Source organism: Onychostruthus taczanowskii, unplaced genomic scaffold (genome assembly GCF_017590055.1).
Source record: "Onychostruthus taczanowskii isolate IOZ18803 unplaced genomic scaffold, ASM1759005v1 scaffold14, whole genome shotgun sequence".
Lineage (NCBI taxonomy): Eukaryota > Metazoa > Chordata > Aves > Passeriformes > Passeridae > Onychostruthus > Onychostruthus taczanowskii.
Window position 1 is genome coordinate 9,999,239 of NW_024498573.1, and position 9,433 is coordinate 10,008,671.

Below are 9,433 nucleotides of genomic sequence, written 5' to 3' on the forward strand. Positions count from 1 at the left end.
CAATTACTCCTTAGGGTTAATCCTGAGCCCAGATCAGGGGCCTGGAGCTGTACCTGCTCTGCACCACAGCAGACAACACTGAAGTTCAGTTTCTGTGGGATGTTGAGGTGGGAACTTCTATTAAATAATCCTAAAGATTCTTTCCCCTTTGTTTCTTCCTGTGTTAAAAATTCTGGATCTGCACATGGACAGCTGAGACAGATATTCCCTTTTCCCTCCAGCCCCTTGCTTTGATGCCTGTGTGTGGTGGTGCTCCATGGCTTGGGTTCTGCCTGCAGCAGGCTGGTGCCAGGAGGCTGGATCCCCCCCTGCTGAAAAGCAAGGAATAATAATTCAAATGAAAGCTCTGCATCTCAGGTCCCTCTCTGGTTATGGCAGGAAAGAAGTAAAGATTACAGCAGAAGTGACTGTATTCCACAAATGTGAGTCTGATCTTCTGTTATACAGATTTCACTCTTAAGGATAAAAAATAAAAAATCCTAGATTTTCAACTGGAATCAGGGTTGTCAAGAGGTTGGATCTTAGCATCACTATGTGTAAAGAATCTCTTTAACAGAAGCAAATGTTTGAGGACTTTGTGTCCTTCACCTTTGAACTCCGTAATGCTGAGCACATCTCCTGGGCAGAGCTGAAGCCAGCCACAGAAGCTTTTCTGCAGAACCCCCAAGTCCCTGAGAAGCCCCTTTACTTTCCTGGATGCAAAAATTGGCAGTTTCTGAAGTGAGGGTTATTACAATTTTAATATCCTGCTCTGCTTATATGTTCAGACAGTCCCATAGTTTTTCACAAATATGAAAATTATTGTCTGAGAATGAATTCTTAAAATCCCATTATCATACATAGTAAAAACGGATGAAGAAATCCTACCTAGGGCAGCGGTGGCTGATGATACCTATAAAATAAACTATAAACTCCTGGAGCCCTTGTGACCAGAGGGGCACAACAGGTTTGGAGTCTCCATCCTCATCCTCCCAAAGTGTGGGAATGCTGTGTGAGTACATCAGGAGAGGTGTTGGTCTTGTTCCATCTGCCCAGGGCACGAGGGGCAGGGGTGGCTGGGGCTCTGAAGCTCTGTCACGGTAATTGGAGGTAATTGGCTCACAAGAACACCAGAGATGGTGGTGGTCTCATGGGGGTCTGAGTAGGGTGATTCTCTGGTCTAGTTATGTTATATCCTATGAGACATTATTTTATGAGGTATTATTTGTGAGCTCATGAGCATTTACAGGAAAGGCTTGTGAGCAGCAGAAATGCTGGTTTGAGTTACGCTTGATATTGTTAAAGTTTTCCATATAAAAGCCTCAGGTATGGCTGTTTTTAACTATTAATTATTTTTATTATTTTATTTTTGACAGTCATTGAGTTGGCCTGGCAGTGTGATACCCTACTTCAAGTATTTCACATGAAATTCCCATGTTTTATGAGGGTAGAAGGGAAAAGACTTGCCTATGTGCCTGCTTTGCAAAACAGGAATCACACTCCCTCTCCTTCAAATAAAGGGCATTTATGACTGATAATATATTTCAGTTCCCCAAACCTTAAAATCAGAGGCTTAAGTGTAATTTTGAACTTGACATTCTCTGATTAAAATTTAATAGAGCTCTGTATGTGTCCAGTTATAGGGAAAGTAGAACCCAACTTCCAGCTGGTTGCTCCATCTGTTAAAGCCTCTCTGTGTGACTACAGGGCTGTTCAGGAGCTAACAGGGAAACTGGTGAGGTGGGATGTTTTGGAGAAGGAGGTACCAATCCCCTCCCTGTTGGGGGATTTTTCACCCCTCTTTTGGGGAGATACTGCTGGAACATCCCATGGGCATCATTCTCATTGGGATCAACAATGCCATGGCAGGCTGTGCTTGCAAATGAGAGCAAGGAAAGCTCTCAGCGAGCTGGTGCCTCGACAGTAACTCTTTAAGGCAGAGTTATTTTGAATTTTCTTCTCTTTAATGCCTAGTCTGTGTCTGGTCCAGAGGAAGTTGAATGGCAGTAATGTTTATTTTCTGTCCCTTTGCTGGTTCTCTCCCTTGCTTTTATTGTTATTTGTGTGGTAAATGCCACAGTTCAAGCAGCTGCCAAGCAACAGTCTTGCTCAAAGTGTGTGTCAGGGGTCTTTTTAAGGCTTCTTTAATAAAATCAAATAACTGGTGAATATTTATCTTTCAACTCCCATTTAAATTGTATGTCAGAGCATAATAGAAGCTGACTAGGATGTGATCTGGTGAAGAAGAACTTCTTGTGATGATTTATGTCTTTATTTATGAATTTTCTGGAAAAAGTTTTAACTGCGTCCCTAAGTTGGGTTTTAGAATCTTTGTATTTGAAATTTGACAAAGAGTTAAGTTTGTGGTCCTTCCACAGGTGAAAATATGATATTTGTTGCAACTAGAAATTATCTGGCTTGGTGCTTCATCTCCATGGATGGGAAACCACTCCCAGCTTTCCAACTGGAAGCTGTCTTGCATCACCTACGTGACACAGGCAAAGGCTTTGTCAGTCAGGACTTTTGGGGAGTTTGTGTAAGATAAAATCTGCCTCTTCATGGGCAGCTTCATTACTGAGTTAAATTTATGAACTTTTCCTTTTAAAGGATCTTTGCAGAGTATATACAGTAAAAGCACTTGGAAGCTCCAGAGCACAAAGCCAATCTGCCTTCACCTCCCTTTGTCTCCCACAGGAAAACCCCACCCAACCCTAATAAAGACCAAAAAACTCCCCCAAAATGTCCTTCTGTCCTCTGTTTCCTGCTAAGGTCTGGTTGTCCCTGTCCTCAGCAGCAGATAACCTGAGCAACACCTGCAGAGCTAGATCATGTGCCAACACCAGAAAAGCTCTGTAGTAGGGGAAAAAAAATTCATAAGTAACCCCAAGTTTAGACTCAGACAGTAAATTTCTTAATTCCCTTCATGAATAGTTTCTTCTAGGAGTTAATTACATTTTTAAAGCAATGATTGATTATCCTGATATGGTTGAAACCACTGGAATTAAATGTGAGAGCCTAGAGAACACTGAGAGCAGTATTAATATGTAAAATATGCGAAGAACTATTTTTTCCAGCTCCTTCCTGAAAGGTTTCCTATTTGTGCTTAGCTCCTTTTCTTTTACAGTTAGGAAAGCTGGTAATTAGAAGTTTACTTGACCACACAGCCACTGTTTATATGGTGTTGTCAAATATTTCAGCATTGATATATTTCTGCTTGTATTTTGTGTTTTACATTAAATCTGAACAACAAAAATCAAGTATTTGTTTCTTAGCAAAAATACCTTTTCCTCTATAGTTTTGCCCACTTGGATTTGTGGATTTTTAGCCATTGATTATTGGGAAAAAAAGCATTTCAGGAAGTAACTCCTTAAATTGAGTTAGGTGTCTTGGTTCTCCCTGTCTTAAAACAGGCTTCAGTAGCTCTAAGGAAAAAGCTACTGTACATTCCTCTTGATTCACAGCTGAAGGAGATGTAAAATCTTTTTTAAAGTTTGAGACCAGCTCATCTTTTGGCACAAGGGCTCTATTCATAAGCAAACATTGTTTTTAGCATTAACATTGAGCTAGTATGACTTGTCCCAGTTCCACTGAGCTCCATCAGTCTCTTCCAGTTGGGAATGGAGCTGACACATCTGGCAAAATCCTGCTTAAGGCTCCATTAACGCACCTGAGTGTGAGGTGAAATCCAGCAGTGTGACCACAAGCTCTTCTATTTTTATCTGTTGAAAGCTTTGCTAATTGTTCTGCCTAATTGGACTTGTAGAGTCTGGAAAAGTACTCTAATTTCCTGCTTCATGCGGCTTTTTTCCCTTTGCTGTCAAAAACGCCCCAAACATCCATTAGTTTCATTTGCTATTTAGACAATAAATTAATTTCTTATTGTTTTCCCGTCATTGTGCTTGCTGCAGATTTAATTAACAGCACGTAATCTCTCTATATTATTGCTGTCTGTTACTTCAGTCTTTATTTATTTATTTGCTATTTTATGTATTCATTATTATTAATAGCAGTATTTTTTATCATATAGGATCCAAACCCCAAATCCTTTGCTGGATCCCTAGTTGACCTTTGGTAGTGGTAGACCTTCACCTCTGCCTCTGTGTCCCTTGGGAAAAGGCTGTAAATCCAGGATGGAGGTGCTGCAGTGGAGAGAAGTCACAGAGGCACTCATTGGAGTCACTGCACCCACTGGGCTGGGACTCCAATGAGTGCCTCTGTTAGGAGCAGCTACTCCCACAAGCACTGCCTCACAAGGAAACTACATACCTGCCAGCATGATCTATGGATTTCTATTGCTAAGCTCCCAGTCAGATAATCTTTCAGTGTCCACTTTCTGCTGTACTGCATAAAATATAATTAAAATTTAGAATTCAGTTAGAGCTGTCAGTTTGGGAAATGTCTTGTTTTGGGAAATGACTTCTTTTTGGGAAGTGGACAGTTAAGGGCGTGGAGGAGTGGCAGCCCTTGGTGCCTCATTGGTTGTGGACATATTTAATGAATAAATCATTAATGTAAGAGTTGGTTTTGGCACAACTCAGTTTCTCCAGGCTGGCAGCTGGGGGATATTCCAGGTCCCCTCCTGATTTGGTTCAGTGACTCTGAAGGTGTTTGTAGCTGCTTCTCACCCTCTTGGTTGTTACCAGATGGAATTACATCACGTTTACAAAACAAAAATCATAATTTTCTGCTGTTGTGCAGTTGGTGGTTAAAAAAGCTGATCCCCTCAGTGCGTTGGTACCTCCAAGTGTTCTGCAGCACCTCCTGTGCAGGATTCTAGAGTGCCTGATGCCAGCAGGTGAGGAGGCAAGGGAGGATGCATTTCCTAGAGAGAGGCAGGTATTCACTGCTGTTTCCCTTTGTGACAGAGGCACACAGCATCCACCAGCACCAGGAGCCAGCTGATGGCTGCCCTGAAATGAGCTGCTGAGATTTTCCTGGTGGGAACTTTTTCAGCATGTCACGTGGTGAAACTTCATCTTATCTGTTTTTCCTCACACTCTGGTTTCTGAGCTTTATTATAACAGAGCACTGACTCTTCCGAATATTTGATTAATGAAAACTGGCCTTTTGCATGGGTGCACAGTGCAATATTTCATATTTGGTATTAGGCACTGTGGTGAGCCCAGCAATTCTGCAGAGATAGAGATTATGCAGCACAATGATAAAATATAAAAGGTGATGTGAAGTTCGCAAGGGAGGAAGGAAGAATAAAAAGAAGGAAACCATAGCCAAAGGTGTCTGGGTTTTTACAGCATCTTGATACAGCAGCTGCATTACAATTCTGATGTACAACTGCAAAAGAAGCACTGAAACACCAGACTGAATGAGGCAAAGTTGCCTTTAGGACAAACCTCCAATTTATTGACATTTGTATAAGCATGTGGTGATCTACAGATAAACCCCCCCTGGAGAGCTCTCTGGCATTATTGTAACAGGCGAGCAGAAATTTCCAGATCCAGGCAGCACAGCTGGGATGGATGGGTATCCTTTGGTTATCCTTCTCCCTCCTTAGAAAGCAAGAAATGCCTGGCTCAGATAAAATAAGTGTATAAATCATTTCAAATGTGTATAATATTTATGGTGCTAATTTATAATGTTGGATTTATATCCTGCCTGGCGGGAGTTTTTTCTGATGCCCTCAGTGGCTGCTGCTTCCCAGTTTTTATCACTTGTTGTCATTTTTTATATCACTTGAAAGGCTATGTAGGAAAGTGGAATTTGAACGAACACATTACAGTATAGTTAAAAATAATTTTGGTGGTTGTCCAGGTTTCCTCCTGAAGGAACAGAGGGCTTTCTCTCGGAGGACTGGTTAATTGGGACTTTGCTGAAAGGTAGAAGTCTTTTTCAAAATCTGAAATGAGTGAAGGATTCGGCAAGGCAGAAGATGAAACAGTATAAAATGTAATCCTAACTTTTGAAACTGTGCCCAATTTCAAAAGTGGGCTCCCCTGGGAAGATAAATAATCTTCCCTTAAGAAATGTGTTTTCCTTTTTGATATGGAGAATTGTGATCAAAACTTCTCCAATTTGTTCCCCTTTGTGAGAAGTTGTAGCTGTCTCTGGAGCATACTGAGGAGCAGTTGCGCTGGTGCAAGCACTGGTGGGCATGGAGCAAGGTCAGAGGTTGGGGTAGGAGGAAAGTCATCCAGCCTACAGTGCTTGCACTGCAATTTTTAGACAGTTGTGAGTGAGCTGTGATACTTTTTCTTCTTTTTAAAAATACATCTGGACAAATTAACATTTAAACCCTGAGTTATGTTCAGACCTTGTTCTTTGAGATGGTATTCCTGAGGCCAGCAAGACAGCGCAACCACCAAGGTATCAGGTTAAACCATTTTACCTTGAACCCCAGGTATGAATTATTCAAGGCTGCCTCATTAGTATTCATCTATATAACCTCACTTGTCACTCATCAGAGGTTATATTTTCCATCTATGCCCAATTCTTCCTTTCCATATCTAGATCTCTCAAACCCTTGTATTTTGTAATAAGCATTGAATTTCAGGGGCACAACTGATGGTGTCTTCCCCTCTCTAACTTCTGCTGGTACTGGAGCTTTTAGTTTTTATCCATGCCTCTTAAATGCCAAATAAACAGCAGCACAAGATTTTATGGGTAAGAAAACCCATGAAGAACACGGAGAAGCCATTTGCTGGGAAGTGCTTGTTTTCTCCAAGGTTACACTCTGCAGCAGACTGAAATCAGACTGTGCAGACTGGAGTGCTTTGGTCCCATTTGGTCTGGAGAGTTGAGTAGTTTGGAGGAAGCAGTGAGGGACAGGTTGGTGGTGAGTGATTGAAGCAGGAGGTGATCTGTGAAGGTAGGCACAGATGGAGCGTGCAGGTGTTCAGCTGCCGAGGGCTTGGCAGGGAGATGGGAAACTAGAGACTCTTTTACTAAAAAGTTGCAAGAATTCAAATATAGCAGATTTTTTAGGTTGGGATTTTTGCTTCATTATTTGGAAGCTGTGTTTCTATGTGTGTCTTGTCAGATGCATGAGAGCCCCTTGCAAACTCATCAGGTGATAGAAGGGATACTGCTGGGGTCAGTGGGTGCTTCCTACAGCTCCAGCATGACTTTTCCTGGTGTGGGCAGTAATGGATGTTGCCTGTCTGCCTTCTTTGTTCTTGTTTTGGATGTTGCAGTTCTTTGAAAACCAAACACCATTCAGGAATGGGGGCTTCTGCCAAACAGTGCCCCAGGGTCTTACCAACGTCCCTGATGTGGTGGGGAAGGTGGCAGGGAAGGGAGAGAGATTCAGAGAGGAGAAGGGAGGCCCAGCATGATGCCAGGATCTGGCTGAGGGGAGCAGGAAGGAATGTCTGCAGGGAAGAGCAGTGGGTTTTTGTGACATCCCAGGTCCTTGGTCTTGAATACTCTCCCAAGGTCTGGGCACAGGAATGGTGCCTGAGCACCTGAAATGGGCTCTCCTGGAAACCCTCATGGACTTTGGACTTACAAAAATTCCCAAGGAAAGGGAGAATTAAGAAAACCACATTAGATTTCTATCTGCCTGTCTGCTTCTGTGACTTTTGAACCCATTTCAAGTGCATCCTGACACTGAAATGGATGCACTTAAAGTTCCCAAGAAAATTTATCAGAATAAATTGTGGGCTGGAAGAGGGACACCTAACCATCACCAGAAAATCCATCCATAGCAGGCATTGTAAAATTTGTTTTTCCTGGTACATATTTTGCCTGCTGGCACCAGGACAGTCGTGCAGATGTTTTGCCTAGTGATCCTGCCTTCAGCACAGCTGGGATTATGTTCTGATGGGGGAGAAGTATTGTTAAACCAGGTTGGGCCATGCTCTGCCACTGCAGAGGCACTCACAGGTGGTGGGAAGCTTTTGGCAGCTGAAGGCACCAGGGGAAAATCCTTTGTTTTCATACAGCCAAAATGATAGTGAGAAAAACTGGTGTTTGTCACCCACAAATTTCCTTCAGTACTACTCGGTTTCATTCTGAATCTAGATTGAATGCAAATAGTCAATCCAAGTTAATTACAAAATTAAAACATTTTAGGAAATAATGAATTTACACATGATAAGTACAAATTGTTTAAAGGTCACTGTGTAAGGACTGTTTAAAAATCTGTTAAAGATCTTGCATCCACAAGATTATGCGATCAAATTGTTTGCTCATTCAGCAGCTAGCTTCTCTGAGTTACTCTGATTTATTCTTGGGTAAAAGGAAGTGGAAGGGGCCCCTTCAATTACTTATTTTAACATTTCATTTCACTTTTAAGGTAATGTGGAAGCTGGTGATCTAACCTTGATTGCTATTGCAGTGCTGACAGTGATGATTATGAATCTGTAACATCCACTGGAAAAATTCAATCTGCTCTGTCTCTGGCACTGCTTTGTGTAATGTGGTTTTTGATTCAACATATTAACATGTGTGTGTCCTTGTCCGAAGCAGGACAGACCTATGAGGGGCTCCTCAAGCTTTTTGCTGCCAGATCTGCCTCTTCTCTAACCTGTGTCATTCCCACAGCCAGGGCAATTCCAGGCTCTGCTGTGTGAGTCCCATCTGGTTGTACCCTCTATGCAGAGTCAGAGCTCATCCTTGTGTTCTCTAAAACTGACAGCAAAGCTTTCACTGGTGGAATGAAGAGCTGGTGCTGGACTGGAGCAGCGAGTTTGTCCTGTTTAACTTTAGGGCTGGTACCTCTGTAGCAGGGAGAGAAGAGAATGAAGGGTTGGATTTAGGGTGCCTGAATTGCTGGTTGTTGGGATTGACAGGCTGCTTGTGAAAGTTGTGAAATCATCATCCCCAGAATTGTTCAAAAAACACATACATGTGGTCCTTAGGGACATGGCTTAGTGGTGGGCCTGGAAATGCTAGGCTAATGGTTGGATTCTCTGGTCTTAGAAGTCTTTCCCAACCTTAAGGATTCTATGTTTCTGTGTGGAAGTGGAAGCTCTTAATCTTATTAGCACAGGGCAATTTCTCATACTAGAAACCTGTGCTGCGTTGAATATCCCCATTGCAACTATTCTTTAGCTACAGTGCCTTCTCCTGGGCCATTCCACGTTGGTTTTCCCCTCCCTCCACAAGAGTACATCAGCGCAGCAGATGGGGAGGAGGAAGCATGGACCAGCTGAAATCTGAGAATTGCTGTTCCCATTACCAGAACTTTGAGCTCACAACATCCAAGTGCCTTCCAATTTTTTCCAGAATCAGTTGCTATTATCTTTTCTTCTCTGGCTGAGTGAACCAACACAATTTTATTAAATTAGCCATTTGTTATGTCTCTTGTACACCATGGAAAGCAATTTTGGAGACTAATGATTGCAAGGCCCCTCACAATAGCAGTGTGAACCCTCCCTGCTGTAGGCAGCCGTGCTGAGGACAGCATCACCAGCACTGACATCAAGAGGGACCAAATGATAGAGCAGTGGTGACACATAGCATCTGCCCTCCTAGACAGAAATCACCTGAACCCAGG